This window comes from Globicephala melas, chromosome 16, assembly GCF_963455315.2.
Source record: "Globicephala melas chromosome 16, mGloMel1.2, whole genome shotgun sequence".
In the NCBI taxonomy this organism is placed as follows: Eukaryota; Metazoa; Chordata; class Mammalia; order Artiodactyla; family Delphinidae; genus Globicephala; species Globicephala melas.
In genome coordinates, this window is record NC_083329.1 from 46,689,738 (window position 1) to 46,709,260 (window position 19,523).

The 19,523-nt window shown below is 47.0% G+C and overlaps 1 protein-coding gene across 6 annotated transcripts in view; it reads left to right on the forward strand.

The window, feature by feature from the left end:
• Window positions 1-19,523, forward strand: part of ARHGAP22 (Rho GTPase activating protein 22) — a 207,321-nt gene that overhangs the window by 47,085 nt on the left and 140,713 nt on the right. The gene's annotated exons all lie outside the window — the stretch shown is intronic.

Here is a 19,523-nt window from a genome sequence, read left to right on the forward strand (position 1 = left end):
GCCCTACAGAATGGCCTGGGGCCTCAGGACAAGTCTTGGGGCTAGGGACAGCATCTCCCTGGACAGCAACTTCTTGGCCAGTGCAAGTGTCATTTTAGATGAGAACATCTGTGTTTTAAGAAAATAGAATGTGTCCTTCCATGTGGCCAGTGTTTGTGGAGGGCTGAGCCTCCCTTGTGAGCAAGGAGCACGAGGAGGGTGGTTTGGAGGTGGGTGGAGCTTCTGCCTGGGGAGCTTGGAAACAGTGCTTGCCTCACCCAAGTGTTTGTGTATTTGAGGCAGGAACCCTCCAGGCTCTTGTGAGCTCACGGGCACACACCCATCTCATTAGTACTCTGCAGGCATTTGGATGACTTTCCTGGGCAGGCTGGCCCTCTAGAGTGTAGTCAGAACCCCTCCATGGGGTGCTCGGAATGGGCTGTCACCTGTGGGCCCCAGTGGGCAAAGGAGGACTGTGCATGGCTCTGCTCAGGGGTAGCAGTACAGCCCGGTGACGATGCAAGGGGTGGGCTGGGCCAGGCTCTCTAAGAGAGCTTGGGTCTCCTCTCCCACTCCTGTCTAAAATGCTGGCCACACTTGGCTATTGAGCGAGCACTCGACGTGTGATTAATCCAAACTGAGAAAAATACACACTAGATTTTGATGACTTGAAAAAAAGAATGTAAAATATCTCAATGATTATTTACATTGGTCACCTGCTGAAGTGACAATACTTTGGATATATTGGGTTAAATAAAATATGGATTAGAATTCATTTCACCCGTTTTTTCTTTTACTTGCTTCTAATGCAGCTACTAGAACATTTATACGTTACATACGTGGCTCACATTATCTTTCTGTTGGATGGGGCTGGTCAGAAAGAAACCAGTGCTTTGCAGGGGGGTCTCAGGAAGCCTGCCTTTGAAATGTCAAACTTCTTAAAAACATTTGTTCTGGGTCAGTGGTTTTCAACCAGGAGCTGTTTTGCCCCTTGGGGGACATTTGTCGATGTCTGGAGACATTTCGGTTGTTCCAACTAAGGAGTGCTACTGGCATCTAGTGGATATAGGCTGGAATGCTGCTAAGCGGGCTGCAATGCAGAGGACAGTCGCCACAACAAAGAATTCTCCAGCTCCACATGTTAACAGTGCTAAGGTTGAGAACCCCTCTAGTAGAGGATATTATCTTGTAGGATATGCTAAAAGATAAAGTCTATGGTGCTATATATCAGATATTTATAAGATAATCATTTACTCATAGAAATACATGACCATAAACCATGACAAGGAGTATTCTAAGAGCATAAGAACATATACTACAAATGAAGCTTCCAGAGGAAGCAAGTGGTGCTTGAGTTGTGAGCTGAAGAATGGTGGGGCTACGCTGGCAAAGGGTGGTGGAGGGAGGAGGCCACATCTCAGGCAGCGATCGGCATGTGCTGATGCTGTGGGAGGGGAGGGGCACACAGGGCCAGGAGGCTGGGGCTGGAGACCAGGTCGGGAGTCAGATCACGCAGGGACATTTCTGTAAGAATACAGGCCAAAATTATGTGTGAATGCCTCTAAGAAATTGGGCTCTGCTCTGGTAGAAGGAAGACCTTTCCTCAAAATTCATCCCCCGCTGCACCTTTTAGGAGTTGGGCAAGCTGCATGTCATAAACCCTGCCTGTCTATAGGATACAGAGCACAGACCCTGGTATCCACACACTGCCTTGTCCAGACTGCTCCAGATGATACATCTTCCAGACTACACCACCACCTGGGTATAGTGGGTTGAGTGAAAAAGACCTGGGGTCACTTTCTGGAACAGTTCATAAAACCAGCCCCTGTCAGCTGGCTCAGAAGCCTTTGCTGCTCTGCAGATAGGGGTTTCCCAAGGACTCTTCCCCAGGGTCATGTTGGCTGTTAACTCCCTGGAAGGTCCCCATCCAGGCCAGCCCTGAGACAGCCGGCAAAGGCTGCCATCATCCTAAAGCTGTCCTGTGCAGGGGGAGATGTCGAGATTGAGAACCTCCCAGGAGAAACCCTACTGTCACTTACCTGCATATAAAACTAAGTTTGGTCAATAATCTGAGCTCAACTTCCAAGAAGTAGTTAGAGGCAGATGAGGCAGGTGTTGTACCCACACACGTACCCCACCCCCACACACACAGAAGAGGACAATAATAATTTTAAAAAGTAGGGAGGCACCCAAACCAGCTGGAAATGTCTCAAAACAGGCCAGTAAATTCAAACAGTGTGCTTGCTTTTACGTGCATCACACAATGTAGACTGATTTGGGAAAGTGGTCCACATTGGTTCATACCAGCTCACACTAGCCATTGATACTGTGATTCTAGCTTGCTACTGCCTGCTTAGGACCAGTTCAGACTCACCCTAGCTCGTCATGGCCTGTGGAAGCCAGACCAGGCCATTTGGACCCAGGTGTGGTTGACTCTGCCCCACTCAGCTCCTGCCTGACTCCCAGGGTCCTGTCCAGGGAGCCTTTCCTGATGCCATGCCTGGCAAACTCTAACTCCACTGAGAATTTTTGCCATATTTCCAGAGTGGGAATGGAAGAGACAGGTCACCCCACCCCTGCCAGTTTTCCCGGAAGAAAAATAAGATAAAACTCCATGAATTTATCACACAGTGGAGCAAGTCACAAGTGCACATGTTCTGTGACACTGTAAAGATTGCAATTTATTTTTTAAGATAGAAAATAAAAACATAAGACTGGCACCCTCTGTCCTGGGAGCAACGTGGGTAGTTATGCAGGGTGCGGAAAGGCAGCGGCGCCCCAAGCCGTAAGCTCATGCCAGATTCTGTGAGGGGTACTAGGTTCATCCCCATCTGTCCAGGCCATAGTCAGAACAAAGCCCCAAAATACTTGACCCTGACGCTACCCCAGCCTGCTGGGATTGCTCCCTTTCCTGAAATCCACTGACCCAGGGTCTGCTTCTTCAAAGATTTGTGTATTCCCCCAATCTTGACTGAGGCCTCCTCTGTGCCCGTTAGCACTGCCCAAAATAAAGGTTTATTGATTTGGTCTTGCCCTGTTCCACAAGGATAAGGTATGGAAGGCAGCCGTGTTGTTTTACCCCCCAAAGAGCTCTTGACTCTGCCTGTCTCACTCAATCTCATGTTATCATCCCAGCCATCATCATTTCTAACCTGTGGCAATAACACTCTGCCTCACCCCACCCGCTCCCATCCATTCTCCACTCCAAAGCCAGAGCCATCTTTTCAAATATAAATCCAGCCTGTACCCACCTCCGGCCTCCTCCAGCCCCAGCTTGGAATCCTTTGGTTGGCTTCCCCATCGCTCTTTGGGTTAAAATCCTAAGTCCTTACCATGGCCCGTAAGGCACCTCTTACAGTCTAGCCACTGGCCAAACCTCCAGCCTCCTCTCACTCTCCAAGCTCCAGCCACACTGGCCTTCTTCCCATTCCTCAACTGTTCCATGGGCCTCCTACCACAGGGCTTTGGCACCCTGTTTCCCCAGCTGGGATGCCTCCTTCTGTCTGTCTGCCTGTCTCTCTCTCTCTCTCTCTCTCTCTCTCTCTCTCTCACACACACACACACACACACACCTTAACTCCTATTCACCCTCCAGTTCTCAGTTCAAGTGTCGCCAGCCAAGGAAGTGCTCCCACACACCCCAGTCTAAACTGGGTCCTCTGCTCCGTGCTCTCCTTTCCTTTGTAGCACTTACCTTGGGTTGTAGTTGTACACTCCTGAGTATGACTGTTTGGTGAATAACTGTCACCCCACTAGACTGTGCGCTCCAGGAGAGCAGGGGCCATTTCTGTTTTTGAATATCATTATACCCCAAAGCCAGGCATCTGGTAGGTACTCAATACATTTATGTTGAATGAATGAATGTATGAATGAATGAATGAGTGAGTGAGTGACTTAATAGCAGAGAAAGCATTAGCCTGGAAGGCTGAAGCACTGTCTCTGGACCTAACTGGTCCAGGTGCTTAGGAAAGTCAGCCCTCCCTTGATTGATTTATATGTTGCAAATATTTTCCCAATTTGTTGCTTGCCCTTTACTTTTATATCAAGGGCTTTTTTCCCCCAGATGTGTATAAGTTTTTAATTTTTAATGCCATCAATCTTATCAATATTTTCTTATAGAGTTTCTGCCTTTGTTTAGAATATTTCAAAATAAAATTGACGTTGCGATTAAGGAGGCTCCTTCTTTTAAAGGAGGTCATTAGCCTGATGAGCAAAGCTCCAGTAGCTTGAGCTATTTTCCTTCAAAGGAGTATCAGTGTCTTAGAAGCCCTGATGAATGTGCAGAGCCTGGTCAATTCTTTGGGGATACAGAGAGAAAGCTCTATGAGTGAGATGAAGTACTTTCACTGGCCTTATTTTTCTTGATTTTCCCACAAGTAAGCAAACCAACATTTATTGTGTGCCCTCCGTGCTCCAGGCATTTCCATTGTACTTATTTAATTCTCATGACTACACTATGATGAGGCATCATTATTCCCATTTCAACAGATGTGGAAGGAGAATTGTGGGTACCCTGCCAACAAGTGGTGGAATTCATATTCACGTCTATCCAGTGCTGAGGCCTATGCCCTCTCCCTAACCCAACACAGGGATTCACACTGTCCAAACACCACTGCAGGTGGCCCTGCATGTCTCCAGGAGAGCTATAAATTCTTTGAGTAATAAAATGCAGTGTGATTTTTAAGGAGATGCCCACTGCCTGTGAATACATGAAAATTAGATTTGAAGAACTGTTGGAATATTTAAGGTTGAATTATTGATACAGAGTAGAACACTAAGCAAATTAAAAGGCAAGCCAATTATGAACTCCAGGGAAAACAAAAAGTGGTGCACAAAATATTACAGTATACTACATAGCTCAACTGGGACTAGCAATTACGTAGTACTAATAATGCAAATTCTGCATATTGATCCAACTAAAAGTACACTGGGAGGATGGAGTGGGTGCTTATGTGGGATGGGGACAGGAGAGTGAAATAAATAAAATCCTCATCTTCCATAGTTAGAGGTCAATAGGTAACATTTAAAATGGAAAAAATCAAGAAGTGATTCAGCATAAAAACAGACCATAAATTAATGGAGCAAAGTAGAGAGCCCAGAAATAAACCCATGTGTATGTAGTCAATTAATTTACAGCGAAGGAGCCAGCAATATACAACGGACAGTATATGGAAAGGACAGTCTCTTCAAAAACTGGTGTTGGGGGGGCTTCCCTGGTGGCGCAGTGGTTGAGAATCTGCCTGCCGATGCAGGGGACACAGGTTCGTGCCCCGGTCCGGGAAGATCCCACATGCCGCGGAGCGGCTGGGCCCGTGAGCCATGGCCGCTGAGCCTGCGCGTCCGGAGCCTGTGCTCTGCAATGGGAGAGGCCACAACAGTGAGAGGCCCGCGTACCACAAAAAAAAAAAAAAATGGTGTTGGGAAAGCTGGACAGTCACAAGCAAAAGAATGAAACTGGCCCCCTATCTTTCACCATACACAAAAATCAACTCAAAATGGACTAAAGACTTGAAGATAAGACCTGAAACCACAAAACTCCTAGAAGAAAACATATGGGGTAGTCTCTTTGACATCAGTGGTAGCAATCATTTTTTGGATTAGACACAAAAAGCGAAGGAAAGGAAAACAGAAATAAACAAGTGGGCCTACATCAAACTAAAAAGCTTCTGCATAGCAAAGGGAACCACTAACAAAATTAAAAGAAACAGAATGGGAGAAAATATCTCCAAATCATATATCCGATAAGGGGTTAATATCCAAAATATACAAAGAACTCATACAACTCAATAGCGAAAAAGAAAAAGATTAAAAAATGGGCAGAAGAACTGAATAGACATTTTTGCAAAAGAAGATACACAAATGGCCAAGAGGTACATGAAAACGTGTCACTAATCATCAGGGAAATGCAAATCAAAATCCAGATTGAGATATCACCTCATAACTGTTGGAGTGGCTACTATCGAAAAGACAAGAGATATCAAATATTGGCAAGGATGTGGAGAAAAGGGAGCTCTTGTATACTGTAAATTCGTGCAGTCACTATGAAAAACAGTATGGTGGTTCCTCAAAAAATTAAAAATAGAATTACCATATGACCCAGCAATTCCACTTCTGGGTATATATTGAAAAGAAATGAAAACAGGATCTCAAGAGATATCTGTACTCCCTTGTTTATTGCAGCATTATCCACAATAGCCAAGACATGGAAACAACCTAAGTGTCAATCAACTGATGAATGGATAAAGAAAATGTTATATATAAAAACATATATATATATGAATAGTTTCCAGCCATGAGGAAGAAGGAAATCCTGCCATTTGTGACAACATGGATGGACCTTGAGGACACTATGCTAAGTGAAATAAGGCACACACAAGACAAATACTGCATGGTATTACTTATATGTAGAAGCTAATAACAAAAACAGAAAAAGCAAACTTACAGAAACAAAAAGTAGAAAGTGGTTGCCGGGGCTGGGAGGTGGGGGAAATAGGGAGAAATTGGTAAAAGGGTACAAACCTTCAATTATAAGATGAATAAGATCTGAGGATCTAATGTATAACATGGTAACTGTAGTTGATAACCCTGTATTGTATCATTGAAATGTGCTAAGAGAGTAGAACTTAAATGTTCTCGCACACACAAAAAAGATAAATATGTGAGTTGATGCATGTGTTAATTAACTAGATGAGGGTAATCAAGAAAAAGTGAAAGAAAGAAAGAGCGATAAATAAACACTATTTGGAAATGTGGAGGTAGGGACTTCCCTGGTGGACCATTGGTTAAGAATCCACCTGCCAATGCAGGGGACGCGGGTTTGAGCCCTGGTCCGGGAAGATCCCACATGCTGCGGGACAGCTATGCCCGTGTGCCACAACTACTAAAGCCCGAGCACTCTAGAGCCCATGCGTCGCAACTACTAAGCCCCCGTGCTGCAACTGCTGAAGCCTGTGCACCTAGAGCCCGTGCTCCACAACAAGAGAAGCCACCGCAATTAAAAAAAAAAAAAAAAGAAAGTGGAGGTAAATACCAAAGGAGCCAGCTGAAGTGGCTGCCTCTGGGGGCTGGGGAAGGGAGGGGGTGGGAGAGCAGGAGCCTGCCAGGTCTCACCCTAAAGCTTGCAGGGTTATGTGAGGTGTGGTCAAGAAGTGATAGACTGGAGGTCACCTGACCTCATACCAGTTCACACTGGAAGATTGTTCAGAGGGGAGTTTCTGCTCTTAAGGGGTGACCATGGGATTCATAGGCCTCCTCTGATTGCTTGGTTCTGAATAGTGTGGCCTTCCCGAATATGCCCATGGTCATCCCATGCTGCCCCTGCCCAGGCTTGTCAGGTGCTCTGAGGGCTCCCTAAGACAGACTACCTCTAGGGCCCTGAGAGTGGGACAGCAAAGGGCCAGTAACCTAATTAGGTGATGTGGCATCTGCTTTGCCCGAGATGCAGAGAGAATCTAAATTCTCTGAAGAATTTAGACCCAGAGGCACATGCACTTGGCCAACTGTGAGCCTGCTACGCAGGAAGGCAGTGAAGGGACCAGGTGATGCGGCAGGGAGAACAGACCCATCCCACATCCAGGTAGGGCTCTCAACAGGGGAGTGATATGTCTGGACAGAGCATTAGACGGTGGTGCTGGCTGCACTGTGGGCAGTGGGTCTACAGAGAGTGACCCTGAGGGCAGGGAGAAAAGAGATAGATGTTCAGTAAATGCTGTGGGATTGATGGTGTTTCCTATCTGCCATCTGAAGAGGGTGTGAGGGGACAGCAGGACCGTTGTCAGAGCACATCTACTGAGAGCATTCAGCCACTGCCAGGCAGGTTCCCCTGCTTCTGGACACACCCCAGCCCCAGACTACCAGTCCATCTACTGCCACCGAGGCTCTTGTGCTAGGAGATGAAGGTGGAAGTTTGTGTCCAGTGAACCCAGGCCTCCTCCCTCCTCCTGCCTCTCCTCCCAGATACCAGCTGATGGGAAAACTGAGTTCTTCCATGGAAGGTACCCAGAGTCCATAACCCAGCACTCTTAGACACTCAGGATATAAGGCACTTCCGGATGCTGGGCTCCAAGAACTCCAGGCTGGACTTTCGGCCCCAGAGAATTGAAGATTTGGCCATGACCTTCATGTTTGCAGACAGGAATAAATGATTTATTTGCAAGACAGGCCTGAACTGGGTTAGACCTAGCCCGGGAGAGCTGCCTTGGGCTCCCGCAACCAAGGCAGCCAGGGACCTGCCTGACTGCTGAAATCATCAACAGCTCCATGATTACCTAACCAAGGGTGGAGAATGTATTGATCTAAGCTAATGACCCGTAGGCAGGCAGAAATGAAATTTATAATCAATATTGAATTACATCGACTCCACTGATCCCTGGCTCCTGGTGAATGGCTTGCTAATCTGAACAGGAGCAGAGGCAGCAAACCTAGGGCCAGCTGCTCCCAGACGAGGTCCAATAGAGGGAATAGAGGCCTCCCAAGGCCTCAGCCTGCAGCAAAGAGAAACAGTACTCACCACCGTTCATTCTTTCAGTGCTTCTCTGTTTACAAAGCACTTTCAAAGTGTCATTCATTTCTTCCTCACCATGGTCTAGGAAGTGGATAAGATTTGTATTTTGCTCTCATTTTATGTGGAAACCTGGGGCTCCAAGAGGCTAAGGAGCCTCCAAATCCTGTGCCCTTTCCATGACCTCAGTTGGCCCCTCACTCCCACCACCAAACTAGGAAAAGTAGGAAAACTACATTCCGTGTTTCCTGCTCCTACTTGCGCTCCTCTGATTACAGGAGTGGAATCAGTGATCTTGTGCCCTTAAACCTTCCATCATGTGGAAACAGGCCATGGGTAGGAGAAATCCTGCTGGCAGATTTCTTCCAGCCCAGGAAGATCATCTTTAGAGGCACAAGGTCTCTTGGATTTGATCTTTCCCATCTTCTTTGAACTTGAGGATTCCTGTCTTACATCCACTCATTCATTCAGCAAGCATTTGAGAGGCTCTCTGCTACGTTCCAGGAATCAAGCATGAGGAGGGCACCCTCTCTGGCCATGAGAAGCTCACAGATCAACACAGAGATTTGAGAGGCATGTGTCTGGCCAGAAGTGTGTGCCATCTATGGGGTGGCATGATGGATGGCAGGCAAGCCCCTGCTTTGGGAACCTGCTAGAGGAGTCTTCACATAGTAGGAAACGGCTGCACCAACACTTCAAGCGTGTCAGGGCTCATCAGGCGGGCAAGCACAGAGGTGCAGCTGCCTGGCACAAAGTGGCCTTTGTGGGGACCAGTCGTTGATCTGGAAAGAGTGGGGTGTGTGGTATGAGTGGGAAGTGAAGCTGGAGACCTGACTGCACACAGGCTCACCGAGGCCGTCTCATCTTCCCGACTTCATACCCATGTCGATGATGGCTAAAGCATAGCCTCTTCGAAGGAGTTGCAGCAAGAGGGATCCCACCATGGCAGGATGGTTGGAGGTCCAGCCTGTGGCTAGAGGTTAGGTGATGTCGATCAGGCTTGTCCTTCTCAAAGAAAGGGCTTTTTCATTAGTCTTGGTAGGAAGGGGTTAGTGTTTGGTCTGTTCTAGGGCAGGGACATGGGTCCTGTGAGAGTCAGAGTTAAGAGCCTGGGAGCCAGACTTTCTGGGTTTAACCCCATGCTCTCTCATCCTGCGTGTCTTCCTGTTCCATCTGCTGGGCACACCCTTTCTCCCTCCCAGCCTTCCATAGTGTAGGGGAGGAAAAACTTTTCCTCTACCCTCTTAAGTTCTGCACCTGAGGCCTGCTGATTAAATTGCTAAAAGATTAACAGGAGAAAAGACATATACATTTTATTGATAGTTTTAAGTGTATGGGCAGGTGCTTTATAGAAAAGAGGCAGTTAAACCCAGGGTCAGTAAACTGTGGGAAGGTGACGAGGAAAATGGTAGATAAGCGTTGTTTAGTAAGGTTCATTATGCAGACTCAAGTAGTCTCCTGATGATAAGAATCTCATTCTCCTTTTCCTGGTACAGGAGTTGCAAGGCACCTTTACAAAGGGAAATTTATGCCCTGCTTTTGAACAGAAAGGGGGAGGGAAAAGAGCTCTTCCTGTGTGCTGTTCCTCAGTTGCCTTCAGCTCAAAATAATCAGTATGCCAAAGTGGCATATTTGGGGGTGGCATAACCTGGTCCCTTTTAACAGCTTAGTCCATTCTTCCATCCCGCTTCAGCCTCACTTCTGGCCTCCCAACCTCCCAGCCTGACTTCCTTGCTGCTGCCTTCACGCTCTCATTTCCCCTTATATGTGCCGAGATGACAGACTCTTGTATTTGGATGTCTCTGTTCTCCTTTTACTTGTACCATGGCAGGCATGTGCCTTTCGTTTCCATACTCCAGTGGCTTGCACAGGGTGGCCACCCAGGAGGCCCTATAAGCCCCATGAATGCATAAAAGAATACTGGATCCAGTTGCACCCGGGGGTTCACACTGCATGGAAGTGCAGGTCAAGCAGTTTGGGGGGGTGCCCTGCCTCCTGCACCCCCTCGCTGAAGACCAGCACCAGCTGAGTCAGGAAACAGACCCAGGAAGAGCCAATAAAAATAATGGTAAAGAAAGTGATCTTTTATATTGATGTTTTGAAAGCATTAAAATAATCATTTTGGAAAAAATCCAAACTTTCTAGACTCCCTCAGAGTTATATTAAAATTAATCCTTTTTACTTAAGGGGGGTGGTAGGTTTCCCCTTTGTCCTTCACCTTTCAGGCCCCTAAGTGAGACCCATTAGGAGCACCTGGCTGATTCTCTAGACCCCTCAGATGGGGGACTTAGCAAAGAACAGTTGACCAAGGGGAGCCCAGAAAGAAGCTAAGTAACTAAACAAAATTTTTAAAGGTAGGGGGCACTCAGGAGCCATCCTGTAATAAATCATCTGCGGCTCATGCAGTGCTCCCAGGACAGCACAGGAACCTGGCGAGGCCCCCTTGCCCTTAGGTGCAAATTGCATTAACTTCATGAAACCGGCTCCTCCGGCCCCCTGCAGAGTGCCCCTTCCATTACCTCACCTCTCTCTTCTCCATTAATCTTTCTGCCTCAATACTTATCCTTTAAATCAGTTCAGCTCTGAGAGCCATCTTGCTCCTTCCCCAGCCCGGCTTTAAAATCCCATTGATTTTATAAATCAATTGTGTTTTAGTTCACGTGCGGCCACTCCTCCACGCTCTCGGGACTGCACTAACAGAGCTACAGATGGAAAAACAGGGTGCCGATGCCCCAGCAGGTGCCAAGGCCAGTGCTGCCACAGCGTGGTCGTAAGGCCCTGAAAACGATCAGGTGTGCTAGGTGTGCATCTCCTAAATAGACCCTGAGATGAGCACTGTATGTGGTAGTTTCGTAAGCAGGTGCTCCCAAGGGACACCAGTGAGGGGTGGCAGCGGGGGAGCAGCACCGGGACGGGGAGAGCCAAGCTGGGGTGCAAAGCCGGTAAAGGAGGGGTCTCAGCCTGAGCCCCAGGGAGACTCTGAACGTGAATTGCACCTCTTTATCCCTCCAAGTGGCGTCCAGCTAGAAACAAGGCTGCAGCGGCTTTCAGGCTCCCACATGCATGAGTCTTTGGCCAAGGGCTGTGGGGCGAGGGAGGGATGTAAATTCCTGGGCACTTCCAGTTCTCCCACTGCCTGCTCAGAATGGCTCCAATAACCCAAGGACAGACTTCAAAACGGGCCAGCAGCCCTGAAAAACCACCCGGGGTAAGCTGTTGGAAGTAAGGGCGCATAAAGACAGGAAAAAGGAATCAAGGGAATTTGGGCAGAGCTCTGACATGTTCCACTGTGTAAGGTATCTTTAATGTGTTCTCAGCCATTTCCAAGATGCGGCAGCTGCCAGGTATTCTCGTTGAAACACTGGGGGAGTGAATGACCTGCACACCCTTGCTGAGCCCCTCCTTATGCGAGATGGGGTGAAGCAGACGGGCTGGAGTAGACCCAGGCCCAGTGGAGGGGCTCACCTACAGAGAGGGGGCCCCCGACCTGATCCCATAGAAGGTCCACAGGTGGGCCTGGGCCATGCTTCCATGAAGCGTCATCTGTTCAGCCTGGAAGCTCCAAGTAGGCAGAGGCTAGGCATCTCTTTGTGTTGTGGTCCACAGCCCAGCGCAGTGCTTGTTGCAGATAAATATGCATAAACATTTATCAAACTTGTGATATTTTAATTGCTATTTTAGATCTCCTGAGGGGATTTAGCTCCATTCCAAAAGAGCTCTCTCTTTTAAAGTTTTTATTTTAATTTATGTAAGCAATGCATGTATAAAACCACAATACTACAGCCCCATCCTCCCCTTCATGACCAAAGTCACCGTTACAGGTGTGACATGTTCCTTCTATGCAAATGCATGTACCCACTGAATATACTTTGTGAATATACCTTTTGTTTAAGGGGTTGTGTTTTTCTTCCCTTTTTATATAGTTTTATAATTTGTGTATTTTTCTGCTATTTGCTCTCTTCGACCGCTATAATAGAACTTAAGTAAATATTAAAGCAGAAGAGGGGAGATGGAAAGGTTGGGGATACATCTTCTTAAGGGTGGTCAGGAAGTCCTCACTGAGAAAATGGCATTTGAATAAAGAACAAAGGGGCTGAGAGGAAGCCCTATGGGGCCAGGGATGGCAGGTGCAGAGCCAGGAGGCCAGTGCATGCTGGCCTGTTTGAGGAACAGCAGAGGCCAGTGTGGCCAAGAGCAGGGAAGTGCAAGCAGGTCCGAGAGGCCACATGGCCAGGTCCCAAGGACCCTTGTAGGCTGTAGTGATGGCTCCTACTTTTACTCTGAGTGAGAGGGGGAGTCCTGCAGGGTTTTCATAGGGAAGTCACATGGTCTAACTCCCATCTTTAAAAACTGTCTCTGGCTGCCCTGTTAAGAAACTGCACTGGGGGGATGGCAGATGGCAGACTGGAGAAGAGGCTGTAGCAGTAACTCAAGTGAGAAATGATGGTGGCTGGGAATAGGCATGTCTGATAGTGTTTCCATTGACTGAGATGGGGGAAACAATGAGAGGAGTAGGTTTGGGGGTCAGGAAAGACCAGGAGTTGAGCTTTGCCATGAGATGCTGGAGGTGGATGGTGTGATGGCCGCCTGGGTCTGGGGTTCAGGGCTGAGCTCTGCACAGGTGCCTTCCACACATCGATGGTGTTTTAATCCATGAGATGGAAGGAGATCACCGAGACAGTGAGTGTGGACAGAAATAGAGTCCAAGGACTAGCCCCTGGTGCTGGACTTTAAGAGGTGGGGATGATGAGACTGAGAGTAGGAGCCAGTGAAGAAGGGGAGAGGCAGGAGAGAGTGATCTTGGAAGCCAAGGGTAAAAATGGTCACAGAGGCAGGAAGGATCAACTGGGGTCAGGTGGTATAAGGGGAAGGAATGGATGGGCTGACTTGACCTTGGATTAAGCACTGTGAGGGTCATTGGTGGCCTTGATAAGAGCAGTTTTGGTGGTACAGAGGTAGGGGAAGGCTGACAGGGTGGGATCAAAAGAGAACAGGAAGCAGTTAGGGATGATGAAAAAATTCTAGAAATGAATGGTGGTGATGGTTACATAGCAATGTGAATGTACTTAAAGCCACAGTAAACTGTACACTTAAAAATGGTTCAAATGGTCAACTTTATGTTAAGTGTATTTTACTACAATAAAAAAGGAGAGGGACTTCCCTGGTGGCGCAGTGGTTAGGAATCCGCCTGCCAATGCAGGGGACACGGGTTCGAGCCCTGGTCCGGGAAAATCCCACATGCCATGGAGCAACTAAGCCCATGCACCACAAAAAAAAAAAAAAAAAAAAAGGAGAATCGGAGAGGAATTGGAAAGAATGAAGACACCTCTTCTGAGGTGTTCGTTGAAGAGGGGAGCTAACCGTGTTCGCTCATATACATTCATCTCATTCTTTTTAACTTCTGTTGTGCATCCTGTAATGTGAATACAGCACAGTTTATTTGGCTATTTTCCTATTGTTGGGCATTTGGGTTTTTCCATTATTAGGGATCACTCAGTGTGCTCCAAGGGCATCCTTGGGCGTGACTACCTAGGCACTTGTGGTTCTTTTTGCAGGAAAGAGGTAAGACATGGAATTTGCTGGGTTATAGAGTGGGCATGTTTTCAGTTTTAATAAACACAGCCCAATTGCCTTCTATAAAGTAGCTTACAATAACTCACAACCCATGATATTACTGAATTTTAAAAATGTACCTCCCTAAAGGGTACACAGTACTGCATCATAAAATAGCTATAATTTGTACTTCCCCCTGATTACTACTGAAATCCAGCATCACTACACATCTTTATTGGCTGTTTGTGTTTCCTCTTCTGTACATTCACTTCTTTAATTTCTTCAACTCTGACAAACAAAAGATTTACACTTCCCAATCAGAGAAGAAAAAGAAATAAAAGGAATCTAAATCCAAAAAGAAGAAGTAAAACTGTCACTGTTTGCAGATGACATGATACTACACATAGAGAATCCTAAAGATTCTATCAGAAAACTACTAGAGCTAATCAATGAATTTGGTAGAGTAGCAGGATACAAAATTAATGCACAGAAATCTCTTGCATCCCTATACACTAATGATGAAAAATCTGAAAGAGAAATTAAGGAAACACTCCCATTTACTATTGCAACAAAAAGAATAAAATAACTAGGAATAAACCTACCTTAGGAGACAAAAGACCTGTATGCAGAAAACTATGACACTAATGAAAGAAATTAAAGATGATGAAAACAGATGGAGAGTTATACTATGTTCTTGGATTGGAAGAATCAACATTGTGAAAATGACTCTACTACCCAAAGCAATCTACACATTCAATGCAATCCCTGTCAAACTACCACTGGCATTTTTCACAAAACTAGAGCAAAAAATTTCACAATTTGTATAGAAACACAAAGGACCCCGAATAGCCAAAGCAATCTTGAGAACGAAAAACGGAGCTGGAGGAATCAGTCTCCCTGACTTCAGACTATACTACAAAGCTACAGTAATCAAGACAGTATGGTACTGGCACAAAAACAGAAAGATAGATCAATGGAACAGGATAGAAAGCCCAGAGATAAACCTACACACATATGGTCACCTTAATTTTGATAAAGGAGGCAAGAGTATACAATGGAGAAAAGACAGCCTTTCAATAAGTGGTGCTGGGAAAACTGGACAGCTACATGTAAAAGAATGAAATTAGACACTTCCTAACACGATACACAAAAATAAACTCAAAATGGATTAAAGACCTAAATGTAAGGCCAGACACTATAAAACTCTTAGAGGAAAACATAGGCAGAACACTCTATGACATAACTCACAGCAAGATCCTTTTTGACCCACCTCCTAGAGAAATGGAAATGAAAACAAAAATAAACAAATGGGACCTAATGAACCTTAAAAGCTGTGCACAGCAAATGAAACCATAAAAAAGATGAAAAGACAACGCTCAGAATGGGAGAAAATATTTGCAAACAAAGCAACTGGCAAAGAATTAATCTCCAAAATATACAAGCAGCTCATGCAGCTCAATATCAAAAAAAAACCCAACCCAATCAAAAAGTGGGCAGAAGACCTAAACAGACATTTCTCCAAAGAAGATATACAGATTGCCAACAAACACATGAAAGAATGCTCAACATCACTAATCATTAGAGAAATGCAAATCAAAACTACAATGAGGTATCAACTCACACTGGTCAGAATGGCCATCATCAAAAAATCTACAAAGAGTAAATGCTGGAGAGGGTGTGGAGAAAAGGGAACCTTCTTGCACTGTTGGTGGGAATGTAAATTGATACAGCCACTATGGAGAACAGTATGGAGGTTCCTTAAAAAACTAAAAATAGAACTACCATACAACCCAGCAATCCCACCACTGGGCATATACCCTGAGAAAACCGTAATTCGAAAAGAGTCATGGGGCTTCCCTGGTGGCGCAGTGGTTGGGAGTCCGCCTGCCGATGCAGGGGACATGGGTTCGTGCCCCAGTCCGGGAAGATCCCACATGCCGCGGAGCAGCTGGGCCCATGAGCCATGGCCGCTGGGCCTGTGCGTCCGGAGCCTGTGCTCCGCAACAGGAGAGGCCACAACGGTGAGAGGCCCACGTACCGCAAAAAAAAAAAAAAGAGTCATGTACCACAATGTTCATTGCAGCATTATTTACAGTAGCCAGGACATGGAAGCAACCTAAGTGTCCATTGACAGATGAATGGATAAAGAAAATGTGGCACATATATACAATGGAATATTACTCAGCCATAAAAATAAATGCAATTATAATTACAAAAGCAAAAAAAAAAAGAAATGCAATTGAGTCATTTGTAGTGAGGTGGATGGACCTAGAGTCTGACATACAGAGTGAAGTAAGTCAGAAAGAGAAAAACAAATACTGTATGCTAACACATATATATGGAATCTAAAAAAAAAAAAAAAAAGGTTCTGATAAACCTAGGGGCAGGACAGGGATAAAAACATAGACATAGAGAATGGACTTGAGGACACAGCAAGGGGGAAGGGTAAGCTGGGATGAAGTGAGAGAGTAGCATTGACATATATACACTACCGAATGTAAAATAGATAGCTAGTGGGAAGCAGCTGCGTAGCACAGGGAGAGCAGCTCGGTGCTTTGTGACCACCTAGAGGGGTGGGATAAGGAGGGTGGGAGGGAGACGCAAGAAGGATGGGATATGGGGTTATACGTATGCATATAGCTGATTCACTTTGTTATACAGCAGTAACTAACACAACACTGTAAAGCAATTATACTCCAACAAAGATGTTAAAAAATAATGTTTTACACTTCCTTGATAGGAAAAGGGCATGCGAGTTCTCTGGCAGTCCAGTGGTTAGGACTCAGCGCTCTCACTGTTGCGGCCTGGGTTCAGTCCCTGGTTGGGGAACTAAGATCCTGCAAGCCACACAATGAAGCCAAAAAAAAAAAAAAAAAAAAATCAGGGCTGGCCCTGCACCTTGATGCTGCCTGCATAGGCCTTTGTCCTATGATAATGAATGAACCTTTGGGTCCTTGCATTCCATTTCCTCCACCCAGGGTTCTGACCTTCTGAGTTGGAGTGACTGTTGCTGTCACCTTGCGGACACTTGGGCGCTTTTCTGTGCAGGCTGCTTTTCTCCTCCCTTCCTGGCATCTCTGAGCTGAAGCACTTAGGGCCCCGCTCAGTATCGGTTTTGCTTGGGAAGGATTGTAGCATCCTCGGTGACCAACACTGACTGGGCTTTGAATCCTGGCTTCGCCACATAACAACATTGTTGTGTAACCTTCAGCTTTCTTCCTCTGAGTCTCAGTCAGAACATCTGAGAACTCAGGATTATTCTGAGGAATAAGTGAAATTACTCATGTCAGCTGCTGCGCTCCCACCCCCAACTCTGGCCCTTGCAGGCACTTAGGCATGTCCGTCCCTTCCACTGCCACCCACCCTACCCTCACCTGTCCACCCATCGAGGTCCTTCTTTCTCCCATTTTGACCCCTCCTGGGCCAGCATTTCTAGGAAAGCCAGCCCAGTGCTAATGCAATGAGGGCCGAGTCTACCAACACCCAGCGGCTGTTCCAAGCTAAGCCCCCATCACCACCTGAGCAGGCCCTGAGGAGGGAGAATTTGTATTCACAGACAAGGCTGTGCCACTTATGCGTGGTGTGACCCCTGTTGCTGAAGAACACTTGTTGTAAGCATTAGATGAGCAATTCATGAAGGTTTTTAGCGCAGTGTCATTCAGCAGATCCTGACTGAGTGCTTCCCATGTGCTGGGCGCTGACCTGCAGCACCTCTCTCCTGAGCTGGCTCCGTCCCCCGCGTCGCATTTCCCCTGGACACATCCTCTTGGATGTCAGAGAGACTGCAAAATCTAACACGTGCACCATCTTGCTGCCCCTCCTTGACTGCTGGCCTGTCCCCCTCTCCATGCCATCAGCCATCAGCCCCGCCTCCTAAATGTCTCTCAGGGTGGCCCCTCCTCTCCACCCTCCCAGAGACTCACCCCCAGCCTCTACCCTCTGTCTCTCCTCCCCTGGCTTGTCCTGTCAGCTTTCCCAGTTTCCCAACAGCCTAGCTTCCAAGTAAGGATCTCAGGCCTCCAGGGCTCCTGGATGAGTCTGCAGGCCCTGTGCTCAGGGTCTCCTTGCTCAGAACTGACTGCCTGGACCGAGACCCCAGATTCTGAATTTAGGATTGCTCCAAACAGGCATGTGCTCACACACCTCACAAGCTTGCAAACACACTCACACTCATACACATTCACACATATGCATGCACCCACACTCTCAGACATACTTACAAACATACCCTCATTGTACACTCACAATGACACACACATGTGTGCACACACTTGCACACTGCAGCCTGCACACACACACACATTCACAAGCATATATGCTTGCAAACACACGGATGCACATGCACACTCACACATGCACATACTCGTACACACTCATGCCCATACATACTTACATACGAGAAAAAACACACACTCATGCACACAGATTTTCCCAGGAGGGAGTTGGACCCCCTCTCTCTCCATGGCCCTCAGTTCTGGGGAGAGGTAGATACATGCACTGCACAAACAACACTACTGTACACCAGACTGTTATTCACACTATTCTAAAGGTGAAATTGAAGTGGAGAGAAAGAGACTAATTTTAGTGGAGTGACTCTTGGAGAGCTACATGAAGGAGGTGCAACGGGACCCAAATGTTGAGTGCAAAGTAGGACTTTGACAGTGAAGATGAGCAAAAGGGCATTACGCTGGGGAGTTGTCCAGGGTGACTAGACCCCAGGGCAGTGATTATTGGAATCACCTGGGCTGCTTCAACATCCAGATTCCAGGTCCTTCCCCCGGAAGTTGTGTTTCAACAAACCTGGAGACCGGATCTCCTAAGGTCCCAGGTAGGCGTTTTCAACAAACCTGGAGACCGGATCTCCTAAGGTCCCAGGTAGGCGTTTTCAACAAACCTGGAAACCGGATCTCCTAAGGTCCCCGGTAGGCGTAATATGCAGGCACCTTCGGCAGCCGTTAGCCCTGGGCTGACAGGGAGGCGCATGGTTAGGCAGGGGTGGCGCTGTCCTGTGAACTGATCGTGACGGCCAGGCTGGGGTTGGATTTTACTCTGCACGTCATTGATAAATGCCCTAACTACTGTGGAGAAAAGGAGTAAAGCTGATTATATCTGCGTTTAGAAAGATTTCCTCGGCAGCTGCGTATCTCTTCTGGAGACTCCAGCAGAGGGCAGGGAGCGAGAGGAAGGCGTCCAGGCGAGGGATGGTAAGAATTCGAATTGATTCAGTAAAACAGAAGTGAAAAGAAAGAAGAGTGCAGGGCTTCCCTGGTGGCGCAGTGGTTGAGAGTCCGCCTGCCGATGCAGGAGACACGGGTTCGTGTCCTGGTCTGGGAAGATCCCACATGCCGCGGAGCTTCTGGGCCCGTGAGCCATGGCCACTGAGCCTGCGCGTCCGGAGCCTGTGCACCGCAACGGGAGAGGCCACAACGGTGAGAGGCCCGCGTACCGCAAAAAAAAAAAAAAAGAAAGAAAGAGTGCAAAGAGAGAATCT